The following is a 16674-nucleotide window of genomic DNA, read 5'->3' as shown; positions in this document are numbered from 1 at the left end:
ATTAGACACGTATTTTAAGGCTCCTATCTAGTATAGTTATATAAATTATTTTTCAAATTTTTTTCTTGTGAAAAATAGTTTAAACATTTAATATTTATTCAGAAGAAAAAAATTGAAAAAATAATTTATGTAATTATACTAGATAGGAGCCTTAAATTGCGTATCAAACAGTTCATTTCAAATGTTAACAATTCAAAGGGACGGAGGGAGTATAATTCTATGGTTGATTCCCTGCAATACAAAAGTAAGAACCAGACGAAAATATATTTAATGCAACAAGAGCATAATGGAAAAGTGTATGCAGTCATGTACAATATTTGAATAAAAAATAATGGCAAATAGCTCTAGCTAACTAATTACACACTACAAGAAATTAGTCAATAGATATCATTTCTTTAACATTGGTTGTATTTATAACCGATGTTAAAGAAATTTTCTACATCACTTTTACTTGAACTGATGTCAAAATAGTTTATAAATATCGGTTATAACCAAAACCGTTGTTTCAAGTACTTTCTAAAAAATAAAAAGAAAACATGCAGAGTTCTCTTTCCCCTTTACTTAGTAAAAAAATTCAGTTTATTTCCCCCCCTTCAGACATTTTCATTTCCCCTCCCCTCTCAGACAATTTCATTCTCCGCTTCTCTCAGACGATTTCAATTTCCATTTCCAAACTCACTCACAAACTAAATTCACTCATTCACAAACTCGCTCAAGAACCCCAGATTCAAACCCTAGATTTTAAAACTCCCAAATTGAATCCAATTAGGTCGAACCCTAGCTTTTGATTTTTGTAAGTTTGTTGCATAAGAGGCTTTAGGTTGATGTAATTGTAGCAAACGAGGATTCATATATCTCGAATCCCCTCAAATTAGTAGGTTTTTTTTCTAATTATTGTTTCGAAATTTAAATTTTAGTTTTTAATAAAACTTTTTTTTACAGATTTATTGATTCTTCATCATGGGTCAGCTCCAAATTAAGTCATTCTTCAAATTTAATGTTACAGATGTATGCTTGTCGATTTTGGAATTTAATTAAGTTTCGTATTGTTTTGTAATTTTAAAGTTTGATTGTGTTGATTGTAGGGCTCTGTTTGTTCTGTTGGTTGTAGGGCTCTATTTGCAATTTCGTTACAATATTTTTTGACTATATCACGTACGATAATTAGATTTTATCTTTTTAATATGTTGAAGTGATTGTGAATAAATTTTTACTTTCTCAAATCTATAGCACAAAAAAAGCAAATGATGTATACCTATAAATAAGATTTAGGATCAGGATCCTTACAGTAGGTGCTCTATTACCCATTCTATAGACGGAATTAACATCATATGACATCTCTATATAAGGTGTTGTGGCAATATTTGAGAAGGATTTTAATCCTACAAGGCCAGGACTATCTGCATTTTGTTATCTTTTACTATGTGTAAAAATCTAGTAGACTAATATTAATTACTCTATAGCTTTCCACTACTTATGTATAATAAACATCAGCCAAGTCAATGGCTTTGTGTAGATCTGATTACAAAAATGAATTGTGCATGATGTTGCTTCCTGACTTGAGGACTTCATTCAAAAGTTTTTGAATACCAAGAAGCTGCACGAAATGGGACTCGAAAGCCTGATGCATTTATTGCCAGCAAAAGCCACTTGAGGTACAGTTTGGTACTGGCATCTCAAAGGTACATCTAGTACCTTTTTTACTAAAACATCTTAGATGGTTTTGTTTTTTGTTGTGTGACTAATTTACCGCTAGTAATAACCCGAGCATTTTATACTGTATTCACTATTTTTCAATTGGAGATGTGTATTACTTTATATGTTCCTTTTTCTTCACAGACTGTACTTCCTGGTGTACAAAATTAAAATTTTGTTAGTGTTTATTTATTTTATAATTTACCATCTCATTTACGAATTCAGTCAGTTTAATCCTTAGATAAAAGTTCTGGAAGCTTATATAATCCCCCAATATTAGTGGAAATTCAGATTTAGTACAAATGACAAATAGTTTAATATAAATATATGAATTATTGTATACCTTAAATATCGTATTATAATTCACTAAGATACTTTGTGTCTAACTAATTTTTGCTTCTAGCTAATTATTTCAACTAATTATTACATATGGTTATGTCTGCTTTGTGTTTCTAACTAAATTAAGTTATATGTGACGCCCTCCAAATCCGGGGTCTAGATTTGGGGGTTCCCTAGCCAATAAATCATAATAAAATAATCACAGCGGAATAATATAATAAATATGACCCCTTGCATGCAACTGGATCGATCACAGGTTATAGTATAGAACATGCACTAATACAAACCAACTGTTATTACAAACCATAAGTCTAATTAGTTTTACAAATTATTCAGATTTTATTACAAACCTCTAGACTAGCTAAGCGTCCCAAACTGTCTACCTGGAAAACACACCGTACTATCTATAAGCACACAACTTCTGGTCAGACCTGGAACTCAAGCTTGCCCTGGCCTAGCTGAAAGAATCAGAATGTGAAATAAGTATGAGCGAAAGAAATGCTCAGCAAGCAGTATATAGCTTAAGATTTAGAACAATAATAACAATATATATGATGAACAAAACCAAATCACAATACCTGAACAGTATCAAAACAGTTATATATTTTGATAATACACAACATTTGCATATGTATTTTGTTTTGGGATTGGAATCCTCGTACGACGGTGTGTTACCGCCAGTGATCAGCCGCGGAGCAACACCGATATCACTACTAGAAATATTATATACGACATCAGTGCTTAGACATCGGCATGTAATGCACCCGATGTTAAAATGCAGTTTAACATCGGTTTTGTAAAAAGCGATGTTGAATACAAATACTGACATCGGTTTCATTTAGTAGCCGTTGTCTATGTTCAGAAATTAAAAAGGCCTGAAATATGCTTTTAACTTTGACATCGGTTGATTTTGTTAACCGTTTTTTATGGCCTTTTTTAAAAATAAAATAAAAATTATTTGTCTTTTTTTCCCCCGGTTTCAGTATACTTTCCCCCCGATTCTTTGGGATCCTTCCTTTCTTCAAACGGAACGAACAGAGATAGAATCAACAAAAATTTCACTAACCTTATTCCCCCCCTTTTCCAAAATAACTCCCGCGACCCTCATCTCTCCCCCGACCCTCATCTCTCTCGTATCTCTCGTCTCTCTCTCTCTCTTCAAATTAGAGCAAACTAAACTTCAAATTGGTAAGGTTAGACCTAAATAGTGGCTTTAGATCTTGAAAAGGGCCATGAGTTTCGTTCCAAAAATATAGTCGAGTTCTTGTGTACATCTCTCTCTCTCTCTCCCTCCCCCCTCTGTCCGTCCCTCCCCCGCTCTCTCTCCCTCTCTGCTATACACATATTGTATGTGAACACACTTACTTCTTTATTACATACACATCTCTTCACTCCCCTCTCTCCTCTTTCTTACCATATGGGCACCCTTATTTTAGGGTTTTTTCAATTGATTCAATATTTCTCTCTTTCTCAGGGCTGATTTTAAAATTAGGACCTGTTTCAAGTTTGGGGCTTCATTCGAGTTCAATTTGGGCCTTTAGGGTTTGAATCGAGTTTAAGGTAATTTTATCTCTTGTGTTACATATGTTAATTTCTATATGTTATTGAATGTGCAATTTGATATGTTGGCTGATTTTTTGTTGAATTGTCTTTTTAGTTCATATGTACGGATGTTTGTGTTATCTATATTATTGATCTGAAGTTCTTCGTATTGTTCCGATTGATTGATTTTTTGTCTAAACGTTGTTGATTTAGTTGAATACTGTAAGTTTATCGAACTATTATTGATCTGAAAGTGTCGATCTTGAGATACTTCTACTTAATTGATATTGCACAACAACTGTTTGTGAAAATTACTGGGAATTTTCTTATCAAAATGTCGTCTACTTCTGCTGTCGTCTACTTCTGCTGATGTTACTGGACTATTTATTAGTGACCGGTAATATGCCCATCTTGAAAGTGATACTGATATTTTTCTTGTTTTGTTCTTCTGTTACTTCATTTAGTTTGTGTAACTACCCAAGTTTCGATTTTTTATATTCTTGTTTGCGGAAAATTCATGATTGGTATATATGATTTTTACCTGGGATTCTGCGTTTTCTTTATTATGTATCTAATGCACATTTTAAATTAATAGGTGATTGTTTTTTTGTCACGTACTTTTGATTCCGTAAGTTAGCTTGTTAAGACGACAAAGAGGGATTGATTGAATTAAAGAAGTGAGCACTTGAAATTTATTGGGAAAAATGGAAAATAGCAGTAGTAGTGTTGAGTGTGTGAAAAGACAGCATAAACATGATCCAGCTGCTTATCAGTGCTCTTCTTCTGTTACCCAACACATCAAAGCTCCTGTTGATATTGTAACTTTCTTTATCATCCCCCCTCCTCTCTTTATATGTATGTATTGTTTATGCAACTGTAATCTGCGCGATAACACATGGAATTGAAAGATCAAATCACCTACCAAATTATTCGATTATGTTTGCAATTTTATTTTTGTATCCAGTTTTGGGATTTCATGAATGTATTTTTATTAGATTATTAAGGTGCTACTTTACTTTTGGATTCTCTTATTGTTTAGAAATCAGCAAGTATAAGAATTTCTCATGTTGACTTTAAATGTTTAGGCACATTATTTTTCTGCTATTTTTTGTGGGTGAAACAAATTAAAATTTTGTTTATGCAAATTTGGTTGTTAAGGTGTTCTGTTTTCTGACCAAGTGTATTCGTTTATCAGGTATGGTCACTGGTTAGGAGATTCGATCAACCGTAGAAGTACAAGCCCTTTGTTAGCAGGTGTGTCGTGCAGGGGGACCTCATGATTGGAAGTGTTAGAGAGGTGAATGTCAAGTCAGGTCTTCCAGCCACCAAAAGCACCGAAATGTTGGAACTACTTGATGATACTAAGCATATACTTGGTGTTAAAATTGTTGGTGGTGATCACAGGCTCAAGGTAAAATAAATCTATTCTTGTAGATCATTTGTACTACTACATCAGTCTTATATTTAGGTGCCAATAAATTCCTCAGTTATTACTGTCCATCCAGAAGTCATTGATGGGAGAGCTGGCACCCTAGTCATTGAATCATTTATGGTCGATGTGTCTGAAGGCAATACCAAAGAAGAGACTTGCTACTTTGTTACGGCTCTGATCAATTGCAACCTCAAATCGCTGGCAGAAGTGTCTGAGAGGATGGCCATGCTGAATCGCCGTCAAGTTTAAGCTCATAAGTAAAAGAAACGGGATAAGAATATAGTTCTTTTCATAATCTCAAGATTATTAAGATTTTACAAGCTTTGTGGAGTGCAAGCAATCAGTACTATTTATCTAGTGATTTATCTGACTATTTATCTGATGATTTATCCGACTCTTACTTAGATTTCAAAACAATGTCTTGGATCTGTGGTCCCTTTTTGACTTTCTAATGTCGGGGTTTCTTGGTACCGATAGACAAGTATGTTCTAATCTGTTTCCAATAGTTGGGGCTGTATTATTTGTAAGATATTTATAGATGACTGGTAAATAATATGACTGTTGTTTTTTTAACTCGTAGTGGATCTACAAACTGGTTAGCTTGGTATCTGATGTTATATTGAAACTGCTTGGTACAGTAGAATCCCTCTAAATTAATAAACTCTTTAAATTAATTTAAAAATTTGTCTGAATCAGGACATTAGTACAATAGAACCCCTCTAATATGATTACCTCTCTAAACCCGGTTTTTTAAAATGTTACTTTATCTTATAACATTGTAAATCTTTTTAGTATATGTGAAAAATGATATAATTCTTTCTATAGTGGTATGTGCTCAAGTACATGTTATTTGATGTCATTCTCACAGTTCCAAGCCACTTATGGAAAACCCTTGCTGGCAGCCAGAGATCACTTCCCTACAGGTGCTGATATTGCTTCAGAACTTCATAAGCTGCATCACTCTAAAAAATTAGTGGCCCTTCAGCAAATATTGGAAGAATGCGGGATTGGTCTGGAAGCATCAAATTCTGAAGGCTCTCTGAATGTTTGACAACACAGAGTTTTGATATTTGCTCAGCACAAAGTAAATTATGTTTACAAGTTCCTGCCACTGAATCACTCAACTAGTGTGCAATTTCCTAATTTTTTATGTATTGCTGATAATTTGCAGGCCTTTCTGGACATCATAGAAAAGGACTTGTTTCATGCCCATATGAAGACGTGAGTTCTCTAATACTTCCAAGTGGTTTGTATGTCAATGTGTTGTGCTGTGCAGTAAATGGATTTTTTTTAATTGTATTATATAAAAACTTGATAGAGTCAGCTAATTGTAGTTGATGTAGTTGTAAGTTGTATCTATATTATGTCCAGAAAGTACCTAAATGTCTATTTTAGTTTTTCTTTGAATCTGGGAAACTACATTTGCTAAACCTTGTTAGTCCTGCAAAAACATGTGATGTATTGTTCAATGTTCTCAATTTGAGCAGGTGATAAGAACATATTTGAATTTTCTGCGTGTACCCCCTTCGTGCATATAGATAACACCTTTAGCACAATTCTTCTCAAACCTATTAAAATAGACAGTTTCATCACATTTGTAATGCATTACTTCATATACTTATTTATAAAATATTCTTGTTCCTTAAAGATAATTCACAAATTTAGTGACCAACTTTATTATTGCAGCAAGAAAACTTACCAGTTTCTTGAAATAATAGAAGAGGAGATGTAGTTTTGTCTCCTGTAAGTTAGCCTCATCACTCAAAACTCAAGTTACAGCTGATCTTATGCCTAATTTTTATAATAGGAAATTACCATATAAATGTAGTTAACTCAATTTTTAAAAGTCTACTTATATGTAAAGGGTTTTCGTGCATCTTCAATGGGAAGGGGAATTTCCAGTAGGTACAGTGGAATGGAGGGAAAGCCAAACACACAATTGAAAATAGAAGTCAAGTATACGGCTCTGTTGTGTAAGCAACACTTAACGGCTTGTATTGAAAAAATATATGGACTAATCTGTGATAGCTTGAAGAAAGAGATTAGCCCATTCCTGAACTTGTGTATTCAAGTATGCGTTTTACTTTAATTTTTTTTGGTCATGTATAAACTCTTGACAAGTCCTTAGTTAAAAGAGTCTGGATAACTAAGTTATTTTATTTTTATTAGTTGGGATGTTTATTTTAGACATGGAATGTATGTCCGAATTGGTTGTTGGAATATTGTATGTTAAGAAATTTGGTATCAATGTAGTTTTATGTTTCTGTTGGATGTTTTTGGTTGGATATTGCATTGTTTGGTATTTTTTTGGTTGTGTAAATGCAATTGGTTGATGTGGCTGTAAAACAGGACCAGGATGACATGTAATTTACATCCCATTAATATCACAATGGTAAATATAAACCAATGTAAAAAATGTATAAAAGATATCATGTAAAATAATATTAAACGAAAAAGAACTAAAAACCGATGTGAAATAGTCATTTGACATCGGTTCTGAAAAGAAACTCAATATATTTTAAGTCAAATAACATCGGTTAGAGAAATTGGCTGATGTTAAACAAAAAGATTTAACATCGATTTCGTGAAGAACACCCATGTCTTATCCATCATTTCACATCGGGGGGCTAATTTAACCGATGTCTGATCAAACATTTCACATCGGACAACTAATATAACCGATGTATGATCTAGCATTTCACATCGGTTTGTTCGAAAGAATTTTAATAAATGGCTTTTAGAGCTTGTAGGTTTCATGTTTTAATGGATAAATACCTCACAATATACTCATATTCACCTAAAAATACTGTAATATAAGCTGAAATTTGTTACAAAGACATCACATTTAATCTTAAAACCGATGTATAGCACTGTAATAGACATCGGCTGTTAACCGATGTCAAAGGCTGATGACATTTAACATCACACGCGAAGACATCGGTTCAGATTTTTTTTAACATCGGTCCTGAACCGATGTCTGATCCCATATTTCTAGTAGTGTATGCCGAAGCATATTCAACTAAACAAAAGGTACCCAAGGCACATATCGGCCTAGCAAGGTGTTATATCATGTATAATACATAGCTCACGTTGGACCGCCGCCACGGCCTCTTACGCAACATCCAACCCATAAAAACAATTTTCCGTCAATGGAATCGAATCAAATGACATCCTTGACCACATAACTCCCCATTTCTCATGGTTCGGAGTTATCTCAACAACCAATGACGAAATAACCAAAACAATTAGTTATTCGCTAATCTCAATTCAAAGCTTTACTGTATAGAATAAGTTGTAGCGAAATATAAAAACATTTAACTATTCTGAACTTAGAATAGTAGAGAAATTGAAAGAATAAAATTCGGAGTCAATATTTCTTGAATGATAAGTGAGGATATAAATATTTACATAATATGATTCGAAATAAACGTCACTTGAACGATAAGTGAAGTTATGGTACTTGCCTGATATGCTTGATAACCTCTTACTATAACTTTGCTTATAGTTGCTGGCTACTATCACCGTCTAACACTTGACTGCACTCCTTGCTACTCGATTCTATAAACAAAAGGGTTATCTTAATTGACAGAACCAAACTCAATCGACGTAACCATACGGCTTGATATTTACCCGATCATTTTATAACTAGAAGGGAATTTTAAAACTGTAAACAGATAGCATGCATATCACGTAACACATAATCATGGTATTCGTATAGCACATAATCACCTATTCCATATAACCCATAGATCAGATAGTCAACAGATAGGTTTTAGAACGCCTAGAACTGAAATTGGGTTAATAACGGTGTTTATCGATTAAATACCGACTCAGACTGACACATAAATCAAATGACATTGCAATACCGAATCAAACAACACAAATTTATAATCAAATCGACTGGAAATCATCATCTAAAGCTATTGGTAATATCAAAATCAATCAAAAATCAACACAACTCAAAAATGATTTCAAAAATAAAAGCTTAAAAATCGATTTTAATCATCAGCTCACCTCAGTTTATGATTTTGGTACCAAAAGATCTGTCTTCTCGAGAGGACTGTATTGATTACAAGAGCGTTAACAGAGGTTTAGTAAAACTCTCAAAATCACCGAATTTGTGTCAAGAACAAGATTACACCCCCAAAGTTTGTTCTTGGCTAATTTCTATTTTCTGAATATTAATAAAATAAAATGAATAAAATAATTCCTACTCAGCTATTTATATTATTACAGAAATTAATACCCTAAAATAAATTAAGGGTGTTTTTATCCCCTAATTATAATAATTAGGGCACCAAAATAATAATTACGTGGAATAATTTTTAAAAACGATAACATACAAAATTAATGTCAAAATTCCCCAAAAATTGCGAATAATTCGAAAATATAAAAATAAAGGGTATTTGAAATACGAATAATTTTATAAAAATACAAACACGGATTTTGCGGGGTTTGATGTCCCGGTGGGGTCCCGGTCCATTGATTTTTGAAATAAAGAAACGATCCCTAAATTACTAGAAAATCCCGAAAACACCTAGAATACATTCAAACGCGCATAAAATGAAATAAAACGAGTACCTTAATAAAGACGCTAATAAATACGCGTCCCGATTGCAGATAGATTCATATAATTACAGTTTTAACACATATTATTCAATCGAAAAATTTTCTGGCCCGCACGGAAATACACACAACAGCTATAACATCTAATATCATGACAATAATCACTTTAAATTTATAAAACACATAATATTTATTTATTTAACATATAATATTTACATAATTTTCCCGGATATTACATCATATTTGTGCATAGATAATTCGCTTTCAGTCTCAATTTTACCTCTGGTCCGTTGTTCTTGAGCGTTGCTAATATAAGAATCAACATTATAATTATACGATTAATCCATCAAATTCTAGGGCAATGCGAATCTCGTATTGTGGAAAGGAAATGTTAGTGAGAGCAAGTTGAGAGATTTTAATTTCTTGTACCAAGAAATTTAGATGTTAATGTCCGGAGCTTAATTCAACTGCCCTGTGTTGTGCAAGACATGCATGTACAATAACAAGACTAAGTCAAATTGACAACCCTAAGTAAGTTGTATTGTAATTTAAGTTTGTATTTTGTATTGTACCACTTAAGTCTGTAAAAATATTCAAGGGTAGACTGGAGTCTTTTTCTGTAAACAGTATCAAGCCTAAGAATTCTATCTGGAAGAAGATCAAGAAGATCATGCTTCAGAAGAATTATGAAGAAGTTTGGAGTTGAATAAATCTGTTTTGAGAAAAATATTCTAAGTCAAGATCTCTACAAGTCACAGATTAAGTGTTATAGAGAAGTCGTTCGAGAACTCCAGAATGACTTATCGAGAAGTCAGGAAAAGAACTAGAGAACTCAGAGATATCGACAAGCCAATTTGAAGACATGAAGAATGGAAATATTGACAAGTCATTTCTTCAGTAGAGAACTCTGAGTTATCGATAAGCCAATTTGTCACTAGAGAACTCAGAGTTATCGATAAGACAAAGTGAAGAAATAAAGATGAGAGATCTCGATAAGCTAAATTCTCTTATAAAGAACACAGAGACTTCGATAAGTCAAAACAACTGTAGAGTAATTAGAGATCTCGATAAGCTAATATACTTATCGAGATGTCAAGTTCTCTATACACCAAACTGGAGATCTCAAGGTAAAACTCAAAGTATAAAGTGCAGACCAGTTAAATATCCAAGATTATCAATCAACAAACAATCTAATCAGTTGGATTGATAAGTCTACTAAAGCAGCTTGAAGAGTACAAGATCAAAGGCCAAGATTAACTGGAAAAGTAAATTCATAAGCGTGCAAGATTAGCAAAGATACACTAAGCCAGAAATAGAAAGATTTGATTATCCAAAAATAGGGTTTAGTACATGCTACTGCACACTGTATAATAACCAGTGTTTAATGTTCTATAAAGTAAACACTGAATGCTTTGTTAAAAAAACAATTTAGATAAGAAATCTTGTATTCTCTCAAGAAAGAAGCTAAGCTCTTTTATTAACAAAGAGCCTAGAAATTTTGTAGCAAAACATTCTTAATTTTAATATAAAATTAAGTGAGTTTTGAAAGATTTGTGTTCACTATTTTATCTGTCTAAATTAAGTACTAACACATTTCACTACAAGATTTTAATTTACTTTGTTCATTACCATAAACACTTCAAGAAAAGCAGAAAAACACAAAAATATATTCACCCCCCCTGTGTGTGATTCATTATCTAATAAGTGGTATTAGAGCAAAATCTAAAAGTAAACAGATTCAACATCTAGGAAGAATGAATACACAGAAAATCAGTAGCATCAAAATCCCTACTTTTGATAAAACTAACTACACTCTATGGAAGAAGAAAATGTTGTTGTTTATCAAGATGGCCAATCCATTATATATTCAGATTCTCAAGAATGGGCCTTTCACTCCTATGGTAAGAGTTGAGGAATCTACAGATGGAGACATGGTCATTCCAGCTCATTATGTTCCTAAAGATCCTTCAGAGTACACTGAGCCTGAGAAAGAAAAAGTTTTCCTAGATTGTGGCTTGTAGTTGATCTTGATAGAGTCACTTGACAATGTAATGTATAATAACATTGTCAACTGTGACACTGCTAAGCAGATCTGGGAGAAGATAGAGATACGTTGTGAAGGAACAGAGGAAGTTAGGTCAAATCAAAGAAGGATACTGATTTTATAGTATGAGGGTTTCATGGCTAAGCCAAAGGAAAGCATTACTGATGTGTTTGAAAGGTTTAACAAGTTGATTAATGACTTGTTGCTGCATGATAAATATTATGAAGCTGAAGAAGTGAACCTGAAGTTTTTGTTCACACTCCCTGACCATTTGGAACAGAAAATTTCAGCAATCAGAGAAGGGAGAGACTTGAGCAGATTGACTTTGGAAGTTCTATATGGAATTTTAAAAATATATGAATTGGAAATGATTCAAAAAAAATCACTAAGAGCTGGTCAAGTGCATATTGTAGATGGTTCAAGTGCTCTTATTGTTAATGAAAGCCAGATCTCTAATGATGAGCCAAAATTCCAGACTCCAAGTGTCTCAACTAGTGAGCAAAAAAATAATGATTAACAGGAACAAGTCATACTGGAATTAGAAGAAGATGAGTTTATACCCTGGATGAACTTGATGAGCTAGATCAGTCAATGGCCTATTTGGCAAGAAAGTTCTCTAACATTAGAGTAAAGAAGCCAAGATTCTTCAAGGGAAAAGGACAATCTTTCAACAAATACAGCAGCTGGAAAGGAAAAGGGAAGTACACTCTTGATAGCAAAAATGGCTATAAAACTGGATATGTTGACAGATCAAAGATAAGATTCTATAACTGTGATGAGCCAGGCCATTTTGCTACAAAATACAGGAAACCCAAGAAAGCAATGAAAGACAAAGCTTATCTTGAACTGGAAGCAAAGTATGAAGCTCTTCTAAAGAAACAACAAAACAAAGCCTATATTACAGAGGGAAAGAGTTAAGATGATTTTGAAAATGATGAAGATAAGAAAGTTGGAAATTATGCACTTATGGACTTGGAGCAAGGAGAGTCATCCTCATAAAAAATACAAGTACCAACTCCTACCACCATTGATTTAAATGTGAGTCAATATAAGGAAACTGTTGATAAGATGAGCAACGAAATGTTGCACATTCACACAAGTATGGTTGCTGCTAATGAAGAGGTTAGCAGACTGACAAAGATGAATAAGAAACAAGAAACTGAGTTGTTGTTGGTATATCTTGAAGTTGTGAAACAAGAAAATGCATATCTAAAGAACAAGCTCAAGTGTGCAAATAAGATTGAAGCTGTGTTAAGGGAGAAGCTAGAAAAGAATGAAGTCAAGTTGAAATCTTTCAGGAATGCATCTGAGTTGGTTGCAAAATACCATGAGAAGAACAAGCCATGTGAGAATATTGCTCTTGGTCTTGATTATGATGCCTTGAACAACAAGAAGAAAGCAGCAGGTGAAAAAGGGAAAGCAAATGAAAATGAAGATGTTCCAGCTATGCTGAAAAAGGTTGGTTCACCTATGTTCAAAGCATATGAGGTAGATTTCAGTGAAGAAGAGTTGATCATAAAGCAAGAAATTGTTGATGAATACAATGAGAAGAAAAATGCAGAAACAACTCAAACTTACAAAGATGAAAAGAAGCTCATGGATAACCAAGATTCCAAGACACCTGTCAAGGAAACAAAAACTGAAGATGCAAGAAAGAAGAAGAAGAATAGAAATGGGTAGATTGGGATAAATAAAAGCTACAATTTTGCTTATGTTTCAGATGCTCCAAGAAAGAAATATGAACAGTGTGGCTCTATGAATCACCTAACTCATCTTTGTAAAAAGGTTATTAGCAAGCCAGTTGAAGGAGTCTGCAAGTATAATGAAGCCAAGGCAAATGATCCCTATTCATTTTGTGATAAGTTTGAATGTATTTCCTGTAACTTAAAAGTAATGAAAAGTTGCCACAAGCTGAGAGTAGATCTCAAAGAAGTCAGTATTGGAACTACAGCTGCAAGGGACAATGCACAAACATCTATGAATGCTATTCTTTCTGAGACTTCTAACTCTACTTATGCTAAATCAGTTAACAAGAAGAAAGTACCCAACACTGCTTGGGTTCCTAAATACACTTAAAACTCATTGTGTGCAGGGAAAAATGAAGAAGGTCATATGAATCATATTTAGTGGATGTTGTAGGCAGACAGGTGATAAGGCCTTGCTATCATAATTTGAGGAGAAGGCCAACCCTTTGGTGACCTTTGGAGATAACAACAAAGGATTCACAATGGGATATGACAAGATTATTTCTAGAATGTTGTCATTAATGATGTAGCATTGGTAGCTGATCTTAAAGTAAATCTTCTCAGTGTCAGCCAGTTTGCAGACAAAGGTTTTAAAGTTCTATTTGACAAATAAGAATGTATTTTCATCAGCAAGAAAACCAATGAAGTTGCTCTGATAGGAGCAAGGAAAAGAAGCTTGTTTGTTGCAAACTTGGACTCAATAAATGATGATGGAATTTGTTGCTTCTACACCAAGGCATCCATAGAGCGAAGCAAGTTATGGCATAGGAAACTCTCACATCTAAAATACAAGACAATCAACACTCTGGTCAAGAAAGAGTTGGTGAGAGACATGCCAAAATTAGAGTTTGCTCAAACTGAAGTCTGTGAAGCCTATCCAGAAAGGAAAAATGAAAAGATCAAGTCACAGGTCAAAAATTGTGAACTCCATAAGTGCACCATTGCAACTTATTCATATGGACTTGTCTAGGCAAGTAAATGTCTTATCAATTTCAAGAAACAAATATGCACTTGTGATAGTGGATGATTTCTCAAGATATACTTAGGTAGAATTCATGCACTCTAAAGATGAAACTCCACACATCATAATTAATCACATAAAGAAGATAGAAAAATAGGCTGAAGATCAAAACTGTGCAAAGAGATTGAGAAGTGATAAAGGAACATAATTCGGAAATGCAACATTAAGTGATTTTTGCAAAAATAAAGGCATTGTTCAAGAATTCACTGCTGCTAGAACACCTCAACAAAATGGGGTAGTTGAGAGATAGAACAGAACATTAGTAGAAGCTGCAAGAACAATGTTGCAAGATGCCAATCTGCCAACTAGTTTTTGGAAAGAAGCTGTAAATACTGCATTCTACACTCAAAACAGATATTTCATTAACAAGGTTCATGGAAAATCACCTTACTCAATCATGTCTAAGAGAAAGCCTACTGTAAAGCATCTTCATGTGTTTGGAAGCAAGTGTAACATTTTAAAAGATAACTCTGAATATGTGGGAAAATTTGACTCAAAGGTTTTTGAAGCGATTTTTCTGGGATATTCATTGGAGAGAACTGCCTACAAGGTCTATGTAATTGATCAAAAGAAAATTATGGAGAGCACAAATATGACTTTTGATGATGACAAGTGTCCAAGCTTGTAATGCATTGATCATAATAAAGCTGAAGCCCTTGTATTTGAAAATCACAATATTGACAGTGATTCTGATAAAGAAGCTGAAGTCAATGCACAACAGATGATGAATGAAGAAACTACTGAACTGGAAAATCATGGAAATAGAAGCTCATCTCATACACCTGAATTTGATAGCACAAACTCAGGGGGAGAAAGAGAAGAAGGATCTACTAGTCATACCAATAATGAAGAAAATAATGAAGGCACCAGTCAACAAACTCACACCACAAAAATGGGATAGGAGTCACAATCAAAATGCAATAATTGGTGATCCCAATGCTGGTGTAAGGACTAGAAGTGTAATTGTTAATGAGTGCCTACATGCATGTTTTCTGTCTCAAGTAAAGGCCAAGAAAACTGAAGAAGCTCTTAAGGATCCTGATTGGATATCTTCCATGCAAGAAGAGCTGAATTAGTTTGAAAGAAACAAAGTTTGGGAGTTAGTTCTTGCACTAAAGAATAGAGGTGTAATTGGGACAAAATGGATGTTCAGGAACAAGATGGATGAAAATGGTATAGTTACCGGAAACAAGGCAAGGTTGGTTGCAAAAGGCTACTCACAGGAAGAAGGAATTGAATATGATGAAACTTTTGCTCTAGTTACAAGACTTGAAATAATAAGGATTTTCTAGCATTTGCTGCATATTCAAATTTCGAAGTGTATCAAATGGATGTCAAGAGTGTCTTTCTAAATGGTGAGTTAGAAGAAGAAGTTTGTGTGCAACAACCACCTGACTTTGAAGATCCAGAATTTCCAGATTTTGTGTACAAGCTACTCAAGGCTCTATATGGACTAAAGCAGGAACCTAGACCTTGGTATTACACACTGACAGATTTTCTATTTAAACATGGTTTCACTAGAGGAACAATAGAAAAGACACTCTTCTACAAGCTGCATGGTGGTGATATGATCCTAGTTCAGATTTATGTGGATGATATCATCTTTGGTTCTACTAATGAAAAGCTCTGTCAAAGATTCTCTAAGCTTATGTAGAGTGAATATGAAATGAGTATGATGGGGGAATCAAGTTACTTTCTTGGACTTCAAGTCAGTCAAAGAAGTGATGGAATCTTCATCAGCCAAACTAAGTATGTTAAAGATTTATTGAAAAAGTTTGACATGGGTGATTGTTCACCTGCATCTACACTTATGTCTACAACAACAAAGTTGGATGAAGATAAAAAAGGGCAAAAGTGTAGATATTACAAGCTATAGAGGAATGATTAGATCATTATTTTACTTAACTGCAAGTAGACGAGACATCATGTTTGCTACATGTCTGTGTGAAAGATTTCAAGACAATCCAAAAGAATCACATTTGATGGCTATGAAGAGGATTTTCAGATACTTGAAGGGGACTCCAAACTTGGGATTATGGTATCCTAAGGGAACTGGTTTTGAAGCTGTTGGATAAACATATGCAGATTTTGCTTGATGCAGGGTTGACAGAAAGAGTACTAGTGGCAGCTGTCAGTTTCTTGGACAAAGACTTGTATCCTGGTATAGCAAGAAACAACAATCTGTGTCAACTTCCACAGCTGAAGCAGAATGCATAGCTGCTGGAAGTTGCTGTGCTCAAGTGCTTTGGATTAGAAATCAGCTAATGGATTATGGCCTAGTGTTACACAA

General features: G+C 33.9%; 1 long non-coding RNA gene across 6 annotated transcripts; it reads left to right on the top strand.

Moving 5' to 3' along the window:
* The first annotated feature begins 526 nt into the window (after positions 1-526).
* Positions 527-7122, top strand: LOC141693935 (uncharacterized). Of its 6 annotated transcripts, none has more exons than XR_012563313.1 (7): positions 527-874; positions 1517-1682; positions 3509-3594; positions 4772-4987; positions 5064-5489; positions 5877-6092; positions 6180-6466. It is a non-coding gene; the product is annotated as an uncharacterized LOC141693935 (long non-coding RNA). The 6 variants fall into 6 exon arrangements; XR_012563314.1 differs by lacking the exon at positions 527-874 and adding an exon at positions 6873-7122 and having other exon boundaries at positions 931-1682; positions 6180-6229; XR_012563317.1 differs by lacking the exon at positions 527-874 and having other exon boundaries at positions 932-1655.
* The last annotated feature ends 9552 nt before the right edge of the window (positions 7123-16674 follow it).

This window comes from Apium graveolens, chromosome 10, assembly GCF_009905375.1.
Source record: "Apium graveolens cultivar Ventura chromosome 10, ASM990537v1, whole genome shotgun sequence".
Lineage (NCBI taxonomy): Eukaryota > Viridiplantae > Streptophyta > Magnoliopsida > Apiales > Apiaceae > Apium > Apium graveolens.
The sequence above is the reverse complement of the archived record's forward strand: the minus strand, read 5'-3'. Positions and strand labels throughout refer to the sequence as shown.